Consider the following 25767-nt stretch of genomic DNA (forward strand, 5'->3'; position numbering starts at 1 on the left):
GAAGGAAAATAATAAAAGGCAGCCTTTAATAAATAGATTACTTTGATCTCATTGCCTTGCCCTGTTTTGCAACAACAGCAAGAGGTGATTCTGATCCCACAGCAAACCCTGGCTCAACCTGCGTCTTCACCTGTTACATGCAACAAATCAAGGCTGTGAATTCTCCTTGTAGGATGTGCTCATCGCTGCTTAGCCAGCATGGAGAGATAACGGGTGATTTAATGATTTTCTCCACTGATGTGGTTTGATGTATCGGCTGACTCTGCGCCTTTAGCTAGTATAACAGGTAAAATCCATTAGCCTCCCACCTGCATGATTTATGATGGGTAGTATCAGAAGCTATGGGTCCCCCTTAAACAGCTGATCCGTCCAATAGAATTTACTGCAAAATGTTATGGCTGCACATTTGGACTGAGAGCAGAACCTCCCCTTCTCCCCCTCAGCCCTGTAGTAATGAGAAAGTGATGGCCTTTGGTTGGAGAATATGTGCTAGGTGCATTGCCATTTCGTTCAGTTAGATGTAATCTGAGCCACACAAAAAAGCACTGAAGGAGGGTCGCTGCAATCAAATGCAAAATAATTCTATTAACTATATTGAGATCAAAGAGGCTGCAATCAGACATTACATGATTCTGTAAAGAGAAGAATGTGCATAATGTCAGTTCATGGTATTCATATTCAGTTCATGGTATTCATATTCCTGCTTCCTTACACAGACCAGATCAGAACACAGTTGGACTGAGGCAGAAGCAAACTAAGCCACTGCATAGGATTCCAAATTCATCAGAGCCCCTCAAAACAATGGATAGTCGCCGGCTTGGTTGCTTGTAAAGCTGTCCAATTAAATATGGGCTCTTTTTCCTGATTAAATCAAATTTGTATTGTATAGCTGCTAAAGATGGGCTGATGAGAAGAAAGATAGATAGATAGATAGATAGATAGATAGATAGATAGATAGATAGATAGATAGATAGATAGATAGATAGATAGATAGATAGATAGATAGATAGATAGATAGATAGATAGATAGATAGTAGATAGATAGATAGATAGATAGATAGATAGATAGACAGACAGACAGACAGACAGACAGACAGACAGACAGACAGACAGACAGACAGACAGACAGACAGACAGACAGACAGACAGACAGACAGACAGACAGACAGACAGACAGACAGACAGACAGACAGACAGACAGACAGACAGACAGACAGACAGACAGCCTTTTCTTGTCGCTAGCTCAACTCAGTGCTAGCTAAGTCCAACATTCATGCTTTCACCAAGCATTTGGTCATAAAGTCAATATGAACAGACAATAAAGTACAAAAGTAAATACTGAATATTAACTTTAATATCCCCAGAAAGTATGTGTGTTCTCTCTATGCATATTCAAATTCTTTTTCTGTGTTCACTGGCTTTCCCCCAAGATTTAAAACATGCCCTCAGGTAAGAGAAGGAATTCCTTCACTTATAATATTAGCCTTTTTCTTTGCTTAGCGGTTAGCTCAAGCTGGTGTCTTCAGCAGTCACGTTTTGATCAAAGGTTTGGGCAAAGTCATTACAGACAAGCTGTGCTCTATTAGGAGTTTTAAAATTGTAGTCTATTTGCTGTCCAAATGCAATTGCTTGTCAATAAAGGTCTTTTTAAGCATGTTAGGGTGTTTTAATGTTCGTTTTACTGTTGTGCTCTTGTTAGCTCTGTATCTTTGCACCAAGAAGGTCCTGGGTTTGACAAGAACTTAACATATTATTGGTAAATTATTGTAGAATTTTGCAATGACATCACTGCAACAAATGCACATTTCTTACAACTCAAATTATTTTCCGTCATAACTATGTTTTTAACACACCCTTTAGTGACCCTTTATGATTTGGGTCACTAAAATCTGTAACGAGCACTAAAGAATACCTAAGAGACCAAATATTGACAAGCATGGCACCTGAAAAAAACTGGATAGATAGATGATAGATCGATAGATCGATAGATAGATAGATAGATAGATAGATAGATAGATAGATAGATAGATAGATAGATAGATAGATAGATAGATAGATAGATAGATAGATAGATAGATAGATAGATAGATAGATAGATTATCTGAGGTAGTCAGGGGTGAAAGTGGGTTCCTGTCCTGTTTTGATCTGACCTGTTCTCTGTTTGAACGGCTTTGAAGACTCGCCTCCAGTCCATATGGGAACTTGAACCGCTATCACTATGTGGCTCACAGACTATTAAAATGTGCCTGGTGGTCGGTGGAGTGGCAAGGAAAGAACAACACCCCTGACTCTCAGCAGAGAGGATGCGCTGATCAAAGATCTGTTCTTCCCAATTACGAGCGCGATGCCTACCCCCCTCCGTAGGAAAACTACACTCGACTCTAGTTATCACGCGGCTTTTTATTAATATGCGCAGAAAACTGCTTTGCACGGGGAAAGAGCGCCAAATTAAGATCCCCTCCATCCTCCCCCCATCACTAATGATGGCGATTAGTGTGGTGTTTGCGCCTAGGTCGGAGCTAAAAACATAAATAAATAAATGAAAATCACAGGAGAGAGGGGTGATACAATTGGATCGCATTTTCTGCTTCACAGAGCCGTAATGGTATTATAAAAAAGCAATCAGCCCATCGGATTGCGGACTGAAGCGCATGCACTCGTAATGTCGCTCAAGTGCGCTGATACGCAGACTTAATGACTTCATGCCATCACTCACTGGAGGCTGGAAGTTGGATCTCCTCGGATGTGTCTTAATTGAAATGCATCGTCTAATCAATCATGCGGCGGATGCTGAATGTGGGTGACATATCTGGACTGCTGCCTCTCTCCATCAGCACAGCATCTTATCAACCTGTAACACCAACCAGCTGCAGCTTATTTCACTGCATGGTGGACAACTTGTGGCATTTACTAAAAACGTGAAGAGCAGCTCGAAAGCGGGGGTGGTGGGGGGGGGAAACTTCATTTGGAAAATAAAAAACTTAAAAGAAAAAAAACCCGTATATTTTGTTATATTGTAAATACCTGAGCCAGAGACTTGTGCGTAAGCGTTTGTGGCAGCTCGTCGGCAGCCCGTATGTCCACAGAGGCAGGTCTCCAACCCTCAAACCTCCGTCAAGGAATCACTTTAAAAATAAAAATAAAAAAAAATCCACCGAGCTGAAAAGCAGAACTTTCTTCATCAAATTGAGGAGATCCTGCGCCCAGCCTGATGGATCTCGCAGAACGGACAGCTCTTCCTTCTAAAGGGGAAGTTAAAGTGCAGCAGTTCGTCTGAGATCTCGGGCTGTCTTTTTTTTTCTGTCTCTCTCTCTCTCAAAACAAACCTAGATAAAGATTCTCACTCCGTATGGCCGTCTTCATTCCTCAAAATAAATGTAGGAAAAGAAGAAGAAAATAAAATACACGATCCCTGCCAAAACACGCGCATTCCTTTTGGTCCAAGTTTCTCCGGAGCTCAATACGCACTATTAAGGACGCACAGGATGTCTGAACGGCAGCGGCAAGAATTGCATTTCTGCAACGTTTTTTTTTTTTTTTTTTTTTTTTTGCAGCTACTACGAGGAGCCCATCTGAAGCATTTCCAGAGAGCAAGTGATGAGATACTGTGGGTATGTTAGTTGCTCCCCAGCTCTCTTCTCCTCCCGTCTCTCTCTGCCGCCTCTCTCTACTCATCCGAGCGTGGGAGGAGGTGGGGCTCCCACATCCACCACGGCACACACAGCAACTTCACACTCAACATCACATTATGAGCCACGGCTGTGTGCCCGGAGTAAAAGGAAGAAGAAAAAAATTCCGAGCGATTCCATACAGTTTAAGAATATCTCATCAAAGTGGGTCACATCGGAATAGGGGCGGGAATGCACCTTATTAAATGAGTGCGTCGTAGAATTATTGCGCGAGTTCTTTATTATTTTCCTTTCTGCAACAAGGAAATGCACCGTGGCGTAACAGGTAGGCCGCGCGCTGACAGTTTACTTGTTGATATGCATTACATGTAGGAATGAGCGGCCTAACATGGGAGCTGCTTGGACACTGTTTATTCATTTGGCGCCACCCTCAGGCGCTTATGATAAGAAAGACAGGAAGTATCTGGTGGGGAAATTAGAGGAATTGAATGGAGGTGTTGCTATACGCATTACAGTATGGCGTCAGGGGTGTGGTCAAACCTGACCCCCGGTGCCAAAGATTAATTTAGCCTTTCAAAATAAACATAATTTTTTCTTCAAATCATAAACTTCATCATATGTTATAGTTATCTAGTTATTTATATTTATGTCAAAATTATTGCAAGTGTAAAATTTGATTGAATTAAGCCAGTACCCAAAACTGAACCTAAGACTTTCAAAGGAAAGCCAAACTGCAGAACGGAGCTTCCTGGACTGTTCCACAGTATGGTAATTTCTGTGCAACAGCAACAAAAGTGACAAGAAATTAAAACAAGTAGATTCACACAGAGGTAGAACATGACATTTATTAAAACGGAACAAATAATAATAATAAAAAAAATAATACTGTACTGTAAGATCAACATTTCAACAAACACTGTGCAGTTATTTAAAAAGAAATATCCTGCAGTTCAAAGGTTGCTTGAAATGTTCAGTGCTTCTACAATTTTAATTGTTAAATAGTGTCAATATTTGCAAAAGTAGAATTTGCATGTTTAAGATTATTATAAGCATGGTTTGCAGCACTAAATAATAAAAGTGACAATATTTACTTTTGATGACTGTAAATATACCGTTATTGTAGTTAGTGATGAAAAAAGTATGTTGGCCTTTCAAAATAAAGCTTAATGGTACCTTTTTAATATACAGAGATTTCCAACATTTTCTGGAGGCACCCAGTGCACGCTATAATGAACACTTCTCAGTGATGACAAATCGGGAATACGCTAAATGTAAAGTTACATATTAGGTTGAAATACCAGACATGTCTGACATTATGAGTTAAAACTGCAGAAGTGTGTAAAATAATAAGAATAAAGAGGAAAACAAAAACAATGCTTTGCCCAGGGCCATATATTAACATGGCTCAGCGGGGAGTAAAATCCATTCCATGCTACAGTAACTCTTCCTTTCTTCCCGTAAACACTGAAGTCAGTGATCATATCTGTTTAAGCATAAAGCAACGGACCAGGAGCATTGTGGGGTGTGCCACCAAGGAAAGCCTTAAGCAATGCACTCCGGAGAAAACTTGATTTCCTGTCTTCCCGCAGCTATGTTCTGCTGCAACGAGAGTTTATCACAGTGCTTCCAGTCTGTGATCCTTTACACTCCTCCCCCATCTCTCATTAGCAGCAAACACACAGCTGTTGGGTTACCTCTCCAGGGCTCCCATTAAGGGCTGCCACTCAGGCTTACAGTGTCCCTGAGCCAATCATATTAGAGCTCCCGCCCACGCATCCCCCGCTGCCATGCTCCCATTCAACAGTCATTTTAATAACATTTAGGTGCTTTCACAGGTGGGCCCAGAGTGGTCTGAGAAGAGTGCAGAAACAGAGCAGAGATATTAGGAGGAAAAAGTAACTCAACACAGAAAATGATAATACAAAAAAAGTCAACTAATGTCTGTAAAAGTGTAAAAAAATAAAAAATTATTTAATGTTGACAATATTTTAAATTAATAGCTATATTAATAAATGTCAAAATAAAAGAAATACATTGTTAATTTATAAGCTGTTCAAAATAATCCATAATTGTCTCATGATGTCTGCAAGCAAAAAAAAGAAGAGAATATATATATATATATATATATATATATATATTATATATATATATATATATATATATATATATATTACATGTATTTAATTTTTTGTAATTATTATTTAATTTTTCACTAATTTAGTTAGTTCCCCTTAGAGAAAATTCTAGGCTGGTCTACAATTTAAAACATTTCTCAGGAACAATGTTTAAAGAAAATAAATAAATATTTATAATTTCACTTACAATTATAATTTATGACTGAAAGATTGAATGATTTCATGATTTATTCAATAAATTATTGACACATTTAAATAATTTATACATTTAGCTATGTTTCTTTCAGTGCTTTCATTTTTATGCAAATGACTCCACCGCTCACAACATATTTACTTATTGACCTATTGATTCGATTCTGTCACATTTGACTCCTGTAAAAGGGAAAGGTGGGGCTATTTCTATATCATGTAAACAAATAAAACCCAATGAGGGAATAATTAGGATATTTAGTGCATGAGTAAGCATTGCAACAGAGTGACCAATAGGCCAGAGTGGAATTAGCAGCATCATCTGTGGTTCACATGTCCTGGCTTTTGACAGAAACAATGATGGATGTCAAATTAACTATCCATGCCTCTTAAATTCAACAGATGTATCTCCATCCCAGTGATGTCAGCCAGAGGACCTTTGTCGAGTTCTTTCACTTTAAACAAAAAGGCATACAAGTAATAGAAGGGAGTGGCAAGGCTGCAAATCATCAGCAGGTTTGTCCACTTACGGAGCAAGTGTGGACCTGGATGCTGTAGCATGCAATGGTTTTATTAGCCATCCTAAAGAGCACAGTCTGAGGTGATTTGCCCTCCCCTCTTTCTGTTGGTCATCTTTTGAAAAACGAGGGGGCGAAAACTGGGAATGAAAATGGGTAATAGGAAAAAGAAGATCAGAAGACTCTCTCAAATTCTCCTAAAAGCGTCCATACCTTCCATGCAGTATTCAGCCAGGAAATCACAGCCTCACACTTTTACTCTTTTCTTTTCCTTTTCTGAAACTTACTGAGGCCATCCAATACATTCAATAAGCATCAAGTTTTCGCAAAAAGAAAAAATATATATGTATATATTTTTAAGTCTCACACACATTTCTGCCTATTGAAGCTGAAACTTCAGAGATCGGCAGACGAGAACACTCTCCGGAAAGACTGAGTTTGAGAATGCTAAGGTCATGGTTTGTTTGCTTTTACAGCACAAAGCACAAAAAATGTGATCAATATACATTCACTTCCATTTCCTCACGACGTACCCCACCCTGAGGACCTTTCCTGTTCCTATACTTCTTTTACACATGATATATTCCCAGAGAAAATGCAGGCATAAAGTGAGGTCTGAAGCAGAGAAATATACTGCAAAAGTTTGAAAAACAAATCCAAAGCAAACTGAGGTTGGTAAAAGAAACAGAAGCAATATTTTGTTCACTTTTAGTATGTGGTTGAAGGTGTATTCAAGCATCATCACATAACATATAACATGCCATAATTCCTCAGGATGACCAAACTCTACAATAAAATTGCAGTGATAAACTAATAATCTCTAGGATGAGTTATGAAACAAATAGAACAAAGCAAATCCAGATTGAAAACAAAATTCTCACTAAACATATAAATGTAACATATGCCCTAAAAATGTAATTTTGCTAAAGCATTCACGATTCTTTTGTCTGTTTGTCTCATCAAAACACAGCTAATCTTCTGGTTCATCTTTTCATTTAAGTAATATTTATGACAAAAATATGTTGGCAACAGCAAGCATCCCTAAAGATTTCCTTGTATGCTTTCAACTATGCACTTAAAACACACAAGTTTACTTTGACAAGCTCAGATATCCCATGTGCAGCAATTTCAGACGAAAATACCTACTATGATGCCATGGTGTGTGGTCTGAAAGATTCAGGCCTGCAGGCTTTAGTGGAGCAGCAGTTCTCTGCCACAAGGAATCTGGTGCAGATCTACTCTTTAAATGTCACCGGGGGGAAAAAGTAAGCAAATAAATAATAAAGTGACATATTTTTGCAGCAGAGCAAAAATAAAATAAAAATAAAATAAAAAAAAAAGATCTTTATCTTCCCTGAACTTTCTGTCTGTGGTGACAATGAATAATGTGTTGCGTTAGTAATGTGTAGCAAATCAACTCGTATAGAGTTGGAGTTGTAACAAGTGTTACATCAGTGGAAGTGATGAAACTTTGATACCAGGACATGTAGGTGCCCTTATTTTTATCAGTCATTGGCGAATGTAGATAAATAAAACATGTAATGCTTTGAAAACTGTACACACCCCTGAAAATATTTTATATCTGGACATGTAACAAGTAAAGAATAATTACGAAGTGGACTGAAAACAATACATAGCCATCAAAATTATTTACAAATCAAATAATTTAGCACAAATTTATGTTCAGTAGCAGCCTCCTATTCAATTACAGCTGGAAATTTTCAAATGTACGTTCTTCCTGGCTTTTCACATCTTGATACTGAAATTTGATTCATCACTGTATTATCAGTGATGAAAAGAAACTTAAAGAATGTGAAACTGATCCTCACCATTCAATTTGAGGGACATGTCTAAAAGCTACCTGAACAGCATCCAGGTAAGTTATGTTGCCATGCAGAACACCATGACACATTTACTGAAATATCTGGGTTGAACAAACACAAAACTGGCACAAATTACTTTGGCATATTGACTCCTATTGCAAACAGAAGCCATCTGTAATATGTACAAATTGAGCAATTGATGTCATTTCTGAGCATAAAACATTTTTTGCTGTCGCAATGAAATATGTTGTTATAGCAAAACTTATTTTGCTAAAACTAGTTTTAAATGACGAGTTGATCACATTTAGCTTATAAACAAGAATACTGATGCTGTTGCCTATGTTCAGAGGCGAGCTGTAACTAGAAGCATAACTTGAGTTTTTTGTCTGTATATATATATATATATATATATATATATATATATATATATATATATATATATATATATATATATATATATATATAAAATTACTAGCAAGTAATTTTGATATTTTTTTATGTAAGTGAGACAAAAAAAAAGGAAAAGAACAATGATTTTGAAAAGGTTGAGGTAATCTTGCAAATGAAATGTGCAAAGTGATCTAACTGCCGGAAATGTGTTGACGGACAACAGATTTTCTGCCGGCAGACTGGCATCTGAGGAGATTTAAAAGAAGTGCGCTCATAAAGCTGTCAGCAGCGCATGAGCATTCACCATCACTCCTTCCATGATTTAGCTCGGCATACGTGGGCGTGTGCAATTACAAAGGCTCAATGATTTACACTCATATTTTCCTCCAGCAAATGTCAAGTTTGTTATCGTTTAACACCGTTTGCACTTATCTTTTCCATACAACATCATACTTCAAGAAAGGCATAGCTGATCTGGGCAAAGAAATAAATAGATAAAACTGCATATGACAAAATATAGCAAAAACAATATTTGCATGCACAGATCCACAGATATATAACCTTTTTGTTCTCAAGTTCTGGCTCTGTATGAGATAAACGATTCTTATTTTAGGTTCTGTCATGATTACCAAAGTCATTTTATGTTTAAATGCCTGAAAATGACGAATACACACACACACACACACACACACACACACACACATATATATATATATATATATATATATGTGTGTATTTCTTTCTTTCTTTCCTTCCTTCTTTCTTCAGAGACGAGTGTCTCCTTAAGCAATTTGAAAAAGCCCAGATGATGATGCCGTGGCTTTGTTAGCTTCTGAATCTGATGTAAGTTAAACAGATACACTTTTGTGTCAAAAGAAATTCCATTGGACACAAGGACAACAACTATTGAGTTCCACAAGTTTGGTCCATCCTTGTAAAGATACTTGAAAATGCACCATTCATCAGTTTTGACCAATATTTAATTAAAAAATAATTGCATTAGAAAGTTCAGCCATCATAGCGTTCAGGAAAAAGATGAGTTTATTATCCCATGAATAAACATGTTGAGGACAAAATTTATGAATGAACCCCAAAACAAAAACATGGCCATTGAAAGGAGCAAGTTATTATTAATAAAGTCCATAGTGAAACAAGTCCTATGATGATATGAGATGAAAGGCCAATCTACAAGGAAGAAGGCACTATCCCAAAAAAAATGGAGCAATGTAATAAAGCAAGAATTATTTCAGTTTGCAAATACTCTCTGTTGGGGAAGGAAGGAGCGCACCAAAGAAATTCTCCTAGTGTAGCTGGTCTGCCATTTTCTTTTTTTTTTCTTCTTCTTCTTTATTTTTTTCAAAGAACAGCATCTTTATTTTTTGAGATGTTTCATGTCGTCTGATGAAATGACACATTTAATAATTGGCCCTCATGACCATCATTACATTTGGAGGAAAAAGTGGGAAGCTTGTAAGCTATGATCCCCATCCCAGCTCTGAAATGTTAGATTTGATGTGGAAATGTAGCAAAATAACAAAACAAGTACTTTCATGATGAAAGAGCAATTTGTTAAAATATTGAAGAGATAGACAGGATGCCAGGAAGCTACTGAAAGATGCTTACAGAAAAATATCACAATAGCGCATTTGAACCAAATCATACAACTTAAAAACGCAACGTCTACCAAATGTTGAATAAATGACGTTCTGAATTTATTTGTCTTAATTAATGTCATGTTTCTGACATTTAGTAAATATTGACTATAGTGAATAAAGGCTGATGTCATTTTACAGGCTGTATTTAAATATCTGGCTTCAGCTGGAAGTATATGATGTGGCTGAATTTCTCTTTGCGCGTTTACTCCTAAAGTATTTGATCTGACCATTAACTCTCCTCTCTTCCAAATACAGTATGTGTTGTAGTGTATCTCTCCTGTGGATCCTCTGATGCCTTTTATTTATTAGATGGAATGTACTGTGAACTTCAATCAAAACAAGAGAGAGCATTTGGACTTATGTTTGGCCCCATGTGGTTTGGTTAATTAACAGAATGGGCTCTCTAGCAAGTGGAGTATTAGGAGGTGGGAGGATCCATGTGTCTCTTCCCACTTGTAGAAAATGCACAGTCTGAAAACATGGCGGAAAATATGACTTCATCTTGAGGAACTAACGTTTTAGTAAGTACACACAATTTATTGCTTTGTGAGAGAAAGTAATCTTATTAGTGACATGTAAATACGTCTGCGTGTTATCTTAGACATTCCCATTTTGCGCAGTTCATTTATTCCTAGTTGTGTGTAAATGGGTTAGGATATTGGTATTTTCATCACTGTGAATGGGTGTTCAGACATGCCAGGAGCCACTGTTGTTTGCATTTCTTTCTTCTTGCATATTGTCTACATCTGCCACTGGGTCAGGATTATGTATTCACACAAACATGACAGTTAGGGATGCAATAGCAGCAACAATAACATTTCTCTTTGAGAAACAGTACGCTTCAAACACTCCTGCTGTCATTTGCTCCAGAACACAGCTTCTAACACCACACAGGGAAGAAGAAAAAAAAGGAGAGAGAGAAAAAAAAATTAAGCGACTTAGCCTTTTAGTCTTGCTAGAAGATTACATTATGCTGAAAGTCATAAATAAATGGTATATATTGGAATGGATTAGCAAATGGTAGCATTCATCTAGGGAAGCACTAACTGAATTATGGAAAATATCCAAACTTGCATCTTTTTTGTGTCTTTTTTTTATTTTATGTTTTTTTTTTTTACTTTTATTAATTTTCAGCCAAGCCATTCAGTTAATTACAGAAAAAGATCTAATAGCTGTAAAAAGATTATAAAGTTTTAATCTTCTAATTTAGTTCATTTCAGGTTTTCTAAGCTCTCGTTTGTGAGTCTTAACGAAAAGTACTTTCATGTGTGCGATTGCATGGTTTGCTTACAGCGCTTTGAAAATGTCCGCAAACTCCTCAAACTTTTTCCCATGTCATTTTACTTAAGTCTAAATGGATTTGAATTGGACTACAATGAGATAAAGAAACACAAAGTGGTGCATGGCTTTAAAGTGAACATAAATGAATATCAAAATAAAATCAAGGACAAACAACCCCACTTAGATGCCAACAAAAGAACAAACAGAGTCACCAGGCCTGCAATTTTATTTCAGTTTAAATCCAACTAATCTATTGAAGGGCTCAGAGATTTAACAAGCACTTGTTAGTCCATTATTTGAAAGTGGAAAATGTGTGCTAGCACTGCAAACAACCACAACATAACTGTCAATTTAACTTGTCAGTCCAGGAGAGAATTAATCAGAGGAACAACCAAGGAGTTGGAGGAGTTGTAAATATCAATATCTCAAGCTGAAGAATCTGTCAACAGGTCTTTGCTATGTCAAAGACCTGGGTTTGAAAGATGATAAATGCAATGAGAGGCCTTTGAGGATTGCCTCATAAAAGATACTGACTGCTAATAATAATTCTACTAATACCCACTTTTAACAATTATCCCTTTTTCAATACTTAAAGTTGCTAGATATTTGCCCCAGGTGTCACTATAGAGAATGCTGAATCAAGTTCAAAAGAACTCATTAGAGACAACCTAATCTGTTCACACCTAAGAAAAAATACTCAATTGCGTTTTTCCCATATTTAATGGGAAATCACTACATAACACAAAAAAATAAAAATAAAAATCACTACATAACACATAACTCATGTTCTGCAGTTGTTTCTGGTTGCAATGTTTTTATCTTGTCGCTTGCTCTGTGTACTGGAATCTCACTGTGGGAAGAGCTCAGGGAGTTCAGTAAATCTACACACACTGGCACATGTTCATACAGTAGCAACAACAGGCAACAGGGTGAACTAAAGGTAACATCTTTTTTTTTCTTTTATATTATCTGCAGAAGAGTAGGTTGTTGATAATGTAGAAAGTTTAGAATACGGATAGGCAGTACGGTATGCAAATTCAAGGACTTTAAATTAAAATAAAACATTCACTCAATACTGCCAGAAGGTACTAAAAGTAAGTTGTCAGGAAGAAAGTGAGTTGTTTTTCAAGGATAACAATTGGCATCGCTGTTGTTACAAGGTGGAGGTTCTCAGTCTTTCTGTTCAAGAAGAACAGAAAGTTGTTTTGCAAAGTCTCTTGAATGTCAGTGTTCAGAAGTAACACCAAACTTGAGTGTATTTTGTTTGTAAATCTGAAAACCAGTGGGGATTTTCTGTATTGTGTGCCAATAACTGCTTCTGGCTAAACACACTGATAGCAATGCACTTTTCTCAAATACATGCATTCAAACCCTAACAACTATTTAACTCTAGGGTTGGCTCGACAGAAATCCGTCAGATGTAACTGTAATTATCTGTGCCCGGCCACTAGGGACTGTTTGTGATCTCCCCCAGACGTCTGTGTGCATCCCAGGCTTTGTGACCACATGGGCTGTGCGTGCCAAGTTAAGCAATACTCCCAGTTTGAGAGTGGCATAAAACAAAAGAAACAAAGGTATTGCAAGGTCTAACTATAAGCAACAGCACAGTGTTGAAAAATATTGTTTTTTCTGATGAAAATAATTATTGGAACAACCAATAATAAGACAATAAGACAATAAGGATACAAAACTTGTGTTGCTGTGGTGGTAAGAAACCACTGTGCGTTATCTGCCCCCAAAGGGAAATGGTGAAAAGTATACACCTCTGAATACAATGCATTAAGGTAGTAATATAGCAGGAGTGATTAGTTTTTGTTAAGGTCCAAACAGTTTGCATACATAAACCTCTTTCCAAAACTCAGCCTCCAGCACAAAATCACAATATTTATCCATTATGCTGTTTACAACCGTTCTTAGGAGTGTTGGAGTAAGAACAAGTTTGTATGCAGACGAGCAGTTCCACCAGGTGTTTGTTAATTCTAGTTGCCACTACTCTGGTGGAGCTGAATAGACGGGAGGGGTGCGCTGACAGGAAGAACCTAGACTGGAAACTGTAGCTCCAAGCAGGAGCTTTCCTTGAATAGGCAGCACTTTGTGAGAGCAAGTGTTTAGGCACCCCCAAAAGATTGCCACAGGAGATATGAGGATTCCTCAAACATGCATGAAAGAATCAAAGCAACACTCCAGTTATAATTTTGATGAAAGAGTAGCATTATAACCTGATATGAAGCTAAAATATAAGTCGACAGTACCTCTTCCTTTAACACACTCTGTGAGAAGCGGCATGAAATATTTTACCTAATGATAAATAAGAATACATTTTTCTCATTTGTAGGTGGGGTTACATTTGTCAAGATTATTTCTATTCACTAAATAGTACAATATCAGTTGGACTGCTTGGGAAAAGCCCACATGATACTGTTATTACTTTGTAAGATTCTGATCATTAGGGTAATACACATTCACTTAACTTGAGTTCATTTTTTAACTCTTCAAACATGAAATATTATTTAAAAAAAATAAATAAAAAGAAAGGAAGAAAAATGTGGTCCTATCTTTAGCCAGTGTAAAATAAATCCACGACTGAAAATAACCTTCAGAGAGGAAAACCCCAAAATACTGATTGCAACTTAAAAGCCAGAGTAATTTGCAAATTTACAGCCAACACTTTGTTTGTGGGAACACACTATGTGGTCTAATGAAACTAAACTTGAAATGCTTGGCAATAATAGTCTTTCTTACATTTAGAGGAAACACCATCCCAGCTGTGATATATGGGAGTGGTGTTGTCATGGTGGATGGGAGTTTTCCTGCAGGAGGAACTGGTGTGCTTCACAAAACAGATGGCATCAAAAGGAAAGAACCTAATGTGTAAATTCTGAAGAATCATCTCACAAGTTGATCTTAGAAATGGGTCCTAAGCATACTTTCAAATTCGTTAAAAGTGATGAATGTCAAAGTTTTGGAAGTGGCTTCACAAAGTCCTGACCTCAGTGCCATAGACAATTAGTGAGCAGAGCTGAAAATGTTTGTTTGAGTACAGCAGTCTAACTTCCACAATGTCAGAACTACAGGGACAAATGAGCCAAAATTCCACAAAACTAAAAATAATGCTGAAGGATGTCTAAAATGATTGTCCCAAATAATAGAGTTTTAGGAATTATTCAAAATATTATCTCTCACTCTCTTGCTATTTTGGAGTTGAAGAAATATTAATCATTTTGCTAATGCAAATGTATGTAAATGAAAGAGAGTTCAGCCTAATTGAAAGATAATGAGAAATATTGTACTTTTTGTTCAGTATATGTAAATGCTTAATTTTAACTTCGACCCATGATTATAATTTTCTTGTTTGTTTTTATTTATTTATTTAAACTTTTTCATGTACAAAATCTGACTGAAATATACTGGGTAAAAGCTTTAACTTTACATTATTTGTAAACATTTTCACCAAATAAATAAATAAATAAATGTATATTTAATTTAATAAATGCATGATGCTGACAAAGCACCCATTGGGTGCTGAACATAAAGATAAGTGTTCACTTGTGCACAACCATTTTTTCACTAAAACTATCATAAAATCCTTAATTTCACGTTCAAATATATGATGAAGCAGTCATATATGAGGTCTTTGAGGAGTGTAGTTCTTATATATGAGCCCCAAGTGGAAAAAAAAATAAAATAATTGACACAATTAATGTTTCATTGGGTTTATAAAATTTTCACCTGGTAATTGCTGAAACTGGCAGTAGATATTGGCAGAAGAAAGAATAAATTTTTCTGCTGATTCCCTCCCACACAAATTCATACAAAGACACTTGAGACAGAGAGAGATACAAACTTCTTTGCACTTTGATCAAGTTTTCAAACGGCTTCTTTTGACCTTCAAAACCACCAACTTTCTTCACATAGGTCAAAAAAAAAGTACAGCCTTTTGCAGGATCAAAAAACTCAGAGGAATGCATTCATTCAAGCTATACTTTTCTCCACCCATTCTCAACACTTTCAAGCAATTTAATATCCTCAAACTACATGTAGTTCACAAACTCTGCATCACAAATTTGAGCTTTTATGTCTTCAACCAACTGAGAAATGTACTTATAAATTTCAGTCAACCAGAGGATGACTGAAATTTGTGCATTTTTTACAAGTAGTAAAAAAATGCACAAATGAAGAGATATGGCAATATTATTCATTAATTACTTCATATGAATATAAAGCACATTCAGAACCAAGTATTGTCAAGAAGGAAAAGACACATCAGAAGAATTGTTGGCCAAAAGAGTAATGTGGTCCAAGGTGTGTGTCATAATGTCACAATGCAACCTGGAGGGAGTTAATTTAAACACCTCTCAATACGACAGGAACCTGGTTGTGTATAACATGGAAATACTGAACTTTTTTCCAATATAGTTGCATGGTTACAGTTTTTCTCAGTGGCTTTTAGGAATTTCTCAGAACAGAATCACGATTCTCAGAAGTCCTTCTCAAATCTTCAAATTGTTGTGCCGCTTGTGCACGTCCAAAAAGCAGCCTCTAATTCCTTCAAAGACGTTGAAATTGGGTGAATTACAGCATGAAAGCCTGGCCATAGCAATGCAATGCAGCACTATTATGGCTTTATATCCTTGTGGTTTGAAAGAGTGAGTTGGATTACAAAAGACAGCACTGACACGATTAAAAAGACATTGGGTTAACTAAAGTGTGGACTGATGCTTTTTGTGCATAAACAAACCTTTAAAAAATACAGTATTCAGGCTCCAGTGTAAGGAAAAGATAGATGGAAAATAATAATAATAATAATAATAATAATAATAATAATAATAATAATAATAATAATAATAAAAACACCTGGACTGTTTTTTCATTTTTATAAAATGGTGGGATTTTATTTTTGTTTCTGATTCTGCATTTTACAGTTCTGTCATTAGGGCTACAGTAGGTGTCGGCATTGCTTTGAGCCAATTGCTTCTAACCATCAGTGCACAAATGGCTAAAAGGCCATTTCAAAAATAATATGGAATATATCATTCTTCAGTGAGAAAGATTATTCAAGTGTAAAATGTTCAAGATAGTTTTCACTAGAGTGAATGTGCCGGTAAGATCGACCCTGGCTTGTCTCTTGGTAAACTTTACATTGAAAGTTTATCACACTATACTTATTGTATCAGAAAGCATAACGGCAAAAAAGTTGAACAAAACTCTTGCTGATGCTCACGACTGACTGATAAGCAGACATACAGACAGACAGAGATAGACAGAAGCATGCTCTAAATGGGTTAGGGTTAGAATTTAGGTGCATCTCTGCAATTTTTCATCACCTCTGTGTTACCAAACTATACAGACCTCTCTTTGCAGCTGCTTAAGAGGCCATTTCTTTCACTTTAAAAGGGTTTTCTTATTCAGGCTAAGATGAGCAGCTCAGCAGAGTGGACTTCTGAATGTTTTTTTTATTTTTTTTCATCTTTTAATGCTGACCATGCTTTCATAAAGAGAAGAAAATCCTTCATCTTCTCTGAGTCTGGTCATTTGACAACCCCTGTGACTGTGGATAATAGTGCAGTACTTATGAAACCCAAAAAGAAAAAAAAATGAATGCATCAGCTTTTATGGCTTGGGTTTTAGGCTTTTAAAAAATAAACTAATGAATGATATAATGTTCATTAGTGTTTATGTTGACATGAAGTCAGAAAGGTTGGTGAATGTCTTAAAAGCCCTGAGTTCGTGTCATCAGTGTTTGACAGCATGCAGGAGCACTACACAAAAATGGGGTTAGTAATATTCGATTAACTGGAGCACAAACTCACAGGGATTGTTAGTACTAAGCGAATCCACCCAAATATATCCAGAACAATGTTTTTTTTTTTTCTACTTCTTTTTGTATGGAAAAAGGAGCAAAACTATTTTGATCAGTACCTTGGAGGTTGACAAATAGAAAACTATGTTCCTGTTTTCATGGAAAACCCTCTGCATTCAGGAAAATTAATAATAATAATAAAAAAAACTTTAATAAGCTTTATTATTTGAAAACTATCAGAGCCTTGGGACAGTAACAAACAGGTTATCTTCTTTTCTTCTTTCCCCGCGCCAGATCCCGGCAGTGTGCTGGAACATTTTAAATAAAAAAGTATTGAAATGTACCCACGGACTGTTGAATACTTTATTAAAACTGCCGAGCTGTTTCTGGAAATAAAACTGGGTAAATATTTTAATAAATATTGGATTTGTAATAAAGCTGGTAAAAAAAGGAGTTATGCAGTGCCACACTGACATGCTTTAACTTCACAAAAGAGGCCCTGCAGGAAATCTATTTGGCTTTCATTTAACTTGTATCCTCTGCTCGCATCCGTCCTCAGTCAAAAATATCTGAAATGATCATTGCGGGTTCATTTCATCATCTCCCAACATGGACTACAAACTACTGTTAAGGAAAGCAAGTTCCACATCAGTGGATCACAATTTCTAATCAATTATATTCAGAAGTGCGAGATGAAAATCCGGTTGGTCTATGATAATGATAATAATCTAAAGAAGTTCAAAACCTGGTTTAAAAAAGACATAATCAATATGATAAATCAAGCGCCACAAAAACAAAGAATTAGTTGTATCTGTTCACATTGTACTTTTCTTTTTAGTCAATTCTTTAAAGGTTCACTTTGACCTCTTCTATTAAATGAACTTTGTGTTTTTAACTTTGTGTGCAATACAGCACATAAGAATGACTGCAAATGCTAACATCAACTGTAAGCAATAAATTAAAGTCGCCAATCATTAGGAATGAAAAAATTTCATCCATTTTAGTTGTTACAAGACTAAAATGGATGAATATATTTACCCAGTTTTAGTTCCAGTAGATATTGAGATCATAGTAACGGTTCTCGTCTTGGCCAAAATAATTTTAGTAATTTCTCTTCAGATTTCTGCTCCCAGTCCAAATTTGAATGCTGCTTGAACAGAAGTGCTGTATTTAAATTCATCCAATGGAAGCAATCAATCTCTGTCTGCAGAGATATCTGCTAAGTATTAAAAAAAAGAAAGAAAGAAACGTTTTAAACCCTTAGTTTTAATACACACAGCTGAAGGAAATGCTCAGATTCATGAAACAAATCAGACTATAAGATATGTAATATACAGCTTAATTGTTTTGTCACTCATTTCTCCTTGTTCTTTGCGATCTTGTTTGCCTGGTCATTACTTATATTCACAAATATATAAGAACATCATGTTGTTCCAGTGCACCTTATCCATTGTATTAAGTAAATTTATAGAGACTCATAACCAGAATACTGATTCCTGCTTAATTATATATTTTTTTCTCTTCTACATTTAAGCTTTTTCATTCGATGTGACATGGTAATTATGTAATATTTTTACAATGTACCACAATTATCTAAATTCTGAAATTAAGTATCAAAATAAGGCAGTTGTGAACTGCAATAAGTTTGATGAATTAGATTTCATGAGAACATGAATCGATTAAATAAATATATGCAAATGCTTTCGAAATGTCAATGGGGTTTTGAACTGCTTAAATACAGGGAATGAAATGAGTGCAATCATTCCAAAGACAGGAGTGTTATATAAAATGAATACAGTCAAAAAGAAAATGTCTGCTTGAGGTTTATATTGTCTGCCAGACGAGATACAAATAAATAAATACGCAACTTTTTCTGTTGCTATGACATGCTGTCTTTGTGAATATTTTGTTTCTGAAAAAAATAACACATTACGGGAGATAGTTCATATCAAATTTAAATAAACTGATTCAATTAACTCATACAATACAAACATCAATGTTTTGAGTTTTCTACACAGCATCAAATCAAAAATAAATTAAATAAAACTTTTTTTAACTTCTTTTATATCATGTGCAATGATGTGTGCAACACACCTACTAATTAAACAACCTGTGTTTGCACGATTTTACTTTCTTCCCATCTTCCTCCACTTGTCAAGCATCTCACCAATTAGGATATACAAACTTTTGTTAATTGGTTACGTTGCAGATCCCTGTTTTATTTTAAAAGTGAACTTCAAAAGTGGGTGACTAAATTAAAGCTACTGTTTTGCATTTAAATTGCTTGTTAAAGGAAGCAACTTGGGCTTCAGAGCTCCTATCAAGCCATATTTCTACATTCGAAGGAGCTCAGAATGGAACTGCCAACAATGAGCCACCCCGGCATAACACCTGATTTATTTTTAATGAGGCAAATTAACGAGCGAAGAAACATTTGAAACCAAGGTTAGCTCCGCTTTTGACTGAGGGAGAATAACAGAGGCTTTCAGAACTTTTCTGTGGTGAACCCGAGGGCCGCAGATCAGCAGTTTTGTTGAGCCAGTGGCCTTTGAAATCCATTGCGGGAGTCTTCAATTACCCATTGTGGACCCGAAAGTGTTTTAAAATCAAAAACCTGTTGCACGGGGTCACTTTCAGGGAGAGGGTCGTGCGGTTCCTTTGAAAATTTAAATGTGAAAACGTCAACTTTACTCAGCCGTGGCACAAAGATGTGTTTTCAAGAATTATCAAGGCCTGTACTGAAATAGACAGGCCTTGATAGGTTCTGAAACAAGATCATGATTGAGATTTCCATTACTGTGAGGATTGTCACATGCTGTTTTGAAGTAGACGCCATGATATGGAGGAAATGAGAGGCTTTTAATGTTTAATTAATAATGCTAATGAAACCTAATTAGAGCATCTTATGAAAAATGCATTCAAATGAGAGATGAGCTTTATCCTTAAATAACAAGCCTCCTGTGCAGGATTTGGTGTCCTATTACATGCTAATTAGACAGCACTGGGGACTGTTAATGAGCATAGATCATTTCATCTTTACTACTTCATGGTCTTACCAATTGCTTGTGACCATGTTTAATTGCCTTGCAAAAAGTATTCATACCCAATTTATATTTTCTCACATTTTGTCCACTCAAACGTCAGCATAGTTTGGGAGGAGGGAGAGTTTGTGTGGTAGACCGACACTAATTGGTGCTTAATTGTGAAGTGGAAAATGAATGATGCGTGGTCTTTAGCATTATATATAGTAAATTAAAGACATGAAGAGTGTGGTGTGTTTTTGAATTCAATCCAGCTCTGATATCCTAAATAAATGAACTTACATGACATAAAAATCCACTTACAACAAATCTGGCCTCAATGGAAGACTGATAAGACTGTTGAATTTCTGAATGAAAGCTGTTTGATTTTCCCTTGTAGTAGCAACATTTTCTAGTTTTGCTCATCTAGAGACTACCTTTTCTTTTTCTTTTTTTTTCAAATCTTGACAGATTCTAAATTTGTTTTATATCTTTAACTGGGCCTTTGTGACACAAGAACAAACACTATCTTGTTTTCAATATTCTGCCTGAGTATATATATCCAGTCCTGAGTGACATTCCTTTCTCAAACCATGGGATTTAATGTAGTATCAGCCCCAGTCCTGCAATCTCTTAGGTGTATGGTCAGACACTGATCTTGGACAAAAAGACCTTAATTCACTCCTATAGTGTTTAACTGACTTGAGGTGCAGGACAATTAAGTTCTTCCACATGAAACATATGTGTTTATTTCCTTATAGCTCTTGCTATAAAGAGATTACGGCAGCATTAACTGTGCAGCCATGTTGGAACAGGGAGGAGCCATTCTTAAACTGTTCACGCAAAGTAAAAATAAACAACTCTGGAATACCAGTAAATCTCTGCTAATTGGAGAACACAAATGCCTTTGCATATCTTCTATAAAAAATTCTCATAAAATGTCTTTTCATTCTTGATAATAAACATTTACACATTTCCAGCACTGAGAACGAGTAGCCTCAGAGTATTTGGGCACGCTACAATCCTCTGAGATTGCGTCTTGAGACAAAATGCTTTTTTTTTTTTTTTTTTCGGGTTATTTAATGGCAGATTTCAATTGTAGAGTAAAACAAGTACATTCAAATAAAGTTATACTATTCTTTTTTCCTTCTTCAGAGCTACATTGCAGATGAGTTTTTGCATGTAATCTTTTATGTTTCTCATGTAAAGTTTCAGCATTCCGTGTTCGGCAAATAAATGTCAAAATGTCAAACATAATAGATTTCTAACGCAAAAGAGCACACCTTTTGATGCACGCTGTGCGCAGTAAGTACATGGAGGGTTTTATGTAGGGAGACGCTGGTGAACTGACAGAGTGTGTGCAATCTTCGGCTTTATAACAGCTTACTAACATCACAGCTCAATTGCTGAAAATGTCTGTATACCCTGCAGGTAAGGGTCTATTAAATCCTCCTACACTGTGATCCTGCACCCACGCCTGATTCTATCTCAACCTGGAAGGCTTTTGGTCACTAACACCGATTGCAATTTGCTTCCCTTGAATTCCTCCAAATGAACCCTTGCAAAAAAAAAAAAAGAAAAAGAAAAAAAGAGAGAGAGAGACAAAGTAATCATTGATTTAAGGCCAACACGTGACCGTTCAGGATCTGCTAAATCTGCTGTAAGATGTGTACACACGGGCTAATTAACTATATAAGAAGTGTCGTCTTGGTGCTGCAGAAAGAGAGGGGGCTGGATGAATGGGTGGATGTGTGTGCTCTGTTTTACACTGTCAATTTGGCAGACGCCTGCAGGGGCTGGTGTGTTGCCATGGTGATATGAGCAAGGCATGAAAGAGCAGCAAGGTTTGCCTAACAGTACCAGTCTTATGAGGACTGATAAAACGAGGACCTTTCTTTAAGCGCCTCATATAAACTACATGCCTATCCAAGACAAACTAGAGCTTCACTCCTTACCACTCAAAGAAGGTGAGAAATGTGATGAAGACCATCTCATTTCCTGGTGGCACAAAAGTAGCTTTAACTACAAAAGAAATTTTCTGATTTTAAACTTTTCATACAATAGAATAAAGGTTTTTCTTATAGGTATACAACTAGCTTTTGGAAGAGTATAGTGGCTACAATAGCCAATCAAACTGCAGATTTTACCTTCTGTCTTCCCTGTTTTCTTCAGTTAGAAACATAATAGTAACAGTGGGAAGCATGTATTGGACAAGATATAGATTAACATATTTACTGCTTTGCCATTTTGTCAGAGAAAATGTGACAAAATATGTTTTTAGCTTGTAGTTTTATAATTACGTTTTAGATTAATTAAAGTGGCAAGTGTGAAGCTAGTGTGTTTCCACATCCAGACCGTATGCTAATGGTGCTTGTCCTGTGGGTTAATCTGCACTCCAAACATTAACTTTTTGTCAACAAATATTCTTCTTTTTTTTAGGTCTATTACCCATTTCATCAGTAAAATCTGTTTCCTTAATCCTGGTAAAGAAAACGTAAGTGGTGTCCTGCATGTTCCTCCTCACATAAACTATCCAAAGGCAAAAAGTTTCTGATTTCGAATTGTCTGACAAAAAAACAAACAAACTTCTGCCTCATTTTTTCACTGTTCTCTACTCCAAACATTTCCATTTACTTAGTCATTTAGTACCAGGTCAAAGAGAAAACGTAAGAACATTTCTGAAGTTAACATTTCTATGTTATTGACAATCAAACTGTGAGAAATATTTTATTCTGAAATCTGGATCTATCCTTTATTTCTTGTCTGCTAGATTTTGGCTGTCTGCAACTAGCAAAAGGTTGGGGACCTATGTGGCTTGTGGAAAACTAAATGGGACTACTTATGACTTTAAAATCCCCAGAGCTTCGTCTTTGTGATCCGTTTTGCTCACATTCTCTAACAAGTCAACCACATCTTAATCATAGTGAAGCTCTGTGCAAGTTAATGATGAAATGTGATTTTCTGAAATGTTTTGCAGACAAAAGCCCAGGTGATCTTAATGACATATTATTCCCGTTTGATGTACAAAATCAGCCGAACGTCTCATGTGTTTGTTGCTCCACATTCGGAAAATGAGCAAATTAAATTCTCAGCGACTAAAACAGATAAAACACATCAAGCGGAGAATGGAATAGAATTTGGTCATTTTCAGTGCGTACCTTCAGGCATTTCTGTGAAGAGACCTGATTTATTAATGCAGAGTGACCAACATGACAGAGGAAATTGTGCCTGACATCTTGTGCCGGGGAAAAAGCAGGTGTGAAATCCGAAGCACTGTTGAATCAAACACTTGGAATGAGAGACAAGTGAGATTGAAAGTTTGCCTGACAAAGAGCGACAATGGAGACACACAAAAAAAGGTGCCACATCTTGTTTTCTTTGATTTAAAGGGAGCAATTCAATTTGAACAGAAACATAAACATAGTAGTGAAATGGCAATTAGTTGCTTATCCAAACGGATTAGATTTTAATTTAACATTACATAATTAGTTTGTTAATTAGTTTGGTTTTGTACACATTTCTATTTTGATACACTTTTTTTCTTGCTTATCTTAAAATTTGTCTTGATAAGGCATAATCAAAGATCTTCCACAGTGTTTGACGGATGCATAAAGAGAGATATAATACGATGTGTTGATGTATGTCTTCAGTATAACTGCAGGGTCTGAACCACTCAGATCATTTTGCAGAGTTTTGGACCTTCCTTTCATTCTTATTGGCAGGATCGTTTAAGCTCAGTCAGGCTGCATGGGGACTGTCAGTGCTAAGCCATTTTCTGCTCCACAGAAATGCTCTCATGCGTTTAGGTTCACACTCTGGCTGAGTCACACTTGATCTCAGTATTGTGTTTTCTTGGCAATGTGTTTTTGAATTATTGTCCAATTAAAATGGCAAAAAAAGAAGAAAAAAGCTAAGTTTTGAACTTTGAACTCATTGGAAAAGACTTTTATCAAAATATCCCAAGATTTTTTAGTATGTAGACTGCCTTGCCACTTTATTAGGTACACTTCCTCAGTTGTTTGTTAAACCTTAACAACTGGGCCCTCTGTAATGGTTCCAGATGTACGACTGGCTGAAGTTCAAACCAAGCATTAGGAAGGTGAAGACCGATGTATAAAATCTGTTGCTTTTGTTAATTATCCTCAGTGTTTGGTAAAATCCAGTTAATATAAAAAAAATAGTAACTATAGACAAAATGCGATTAATCATGATTAATATCTTAATCGATTGTCATCACTAATGGAAAAAAAAAACATCACTATATGATTTTCTCCTGCTAAGTGACCCAATGGGCTGTCATGTGCATTTCAATGAGAGATGACCACACCACTTTAAAGACTCAGAGTTGTTTCTCTGTAATTCTCTCTTATTTACCTGGATGATCTCAGAATTGACTTCATAATAAATTGAACTTCTTGGACTCTAGCATACTCTAATGAGCTACAAAATATATTTGAATTTTACTTGTGAAAATGGTAAACATGCTTATGTTAATTTTTGGTGCCTTTCCTCAGATTACTTTGCATCAGCCTGAGTACAATGCCGTCCATCTCATGCTATTTTTTTCTTCAATGGAACACAAATTACTTTATTTCTCTCCACCTTGAGAGCTCTTTTGCCTTCAAATCATGGCAGGGTATTTGTTTTTTGTGCTTGTATTTTTTTTTTATCTATTTTTTTAATGGGAGCCCTTGAGCAATAATTCTTACTACCTCTAAATTAATAGAGGTCATAAGATTTATCCAACAAATGACTGCAGACACATTTCAGATTCAGATATTGACTCATGGATTGTGTATACAGTCCTGAATCAATGAGTTGTAAGGATAATTCAGCCATTCACAAAATGTTTCATCTTGCTTCACAGCAAGTTTGTCATGTTCAGCGTCGGGCGGGTTTTTGAGAATTTGATGGAAGTAAATTGATAGGTAGTGTTTATCAGCTATTCGACCTCAAAAAAACTAAGAAAATGTATTTTCCTTGTTGGACCTACATCAGATTGGATGAATACCCTCTTTCAACTGATTTGTAATTGGATTCAGACATAGGCTCTGTTTGGGACAATCTAACACATGAATATGATTTGATCTAAATCATTGCATGTAATTAGGGTGGTATGTATGAAGATTAGCTGCAGTCTCAGACTTTTTTGAATCTCTTTACTATGGAGAAGACCAGTTTTGGACTTTTTATTATTTGATTCTTATTCCATTTTTATTGTGTTCCTTGGTTCCTTGATTTTGTCTTGTTTCTATTTTACTTCATAGCAAAGTAAGAGAGCATTAACAAAAAGCTCTGAAACCCTTATGATGGAAATTGTACATTAA

The 25767-nt window shown here is 36.1% G+C and overlaps 1 protein-coding gene across 1 annotated transcript in view; it reads right to left on the reverse strand.

Moving 5' to 3' along the window:
• Nucleotides 1–3639, reverse strand: part of pcdh1a (protocadherin 1a) — a 119702-nt gene extending 116063 nt beyond the window's left edge. Inside the window, exon 1 of the mRNA XM_055043662.1 lies at nt 3025–3639. The gene's annotated coding sequence lies outside the window, so the exon portion shown is untranslated. The remainder of the gene's footprint in view (nt 1–3024) is intronic.
• Between the last annotated feature and the right edge of the window lie 22128 nt (nt 3640–25767).

Source organism: Poeciliopsis prolifica, unplaced genomic scaffold (assembly GCF_027474105.1).
Source record: "Poeciliopsis prolifica strain line A6 unplaced genomic scaffold, Auburn_PproV2 SCAFFOLD019, whole genome shotgun sequence".
In the NCBI taxonomy this organism is placed as follows: domain Eukaryota; kingdom Metazoa; phylum Chordata; class Actinopteri; order Cyprinodontiformes; family Poeciliidae; genus Poeciliopsis; species Poeciliopsis prolifica.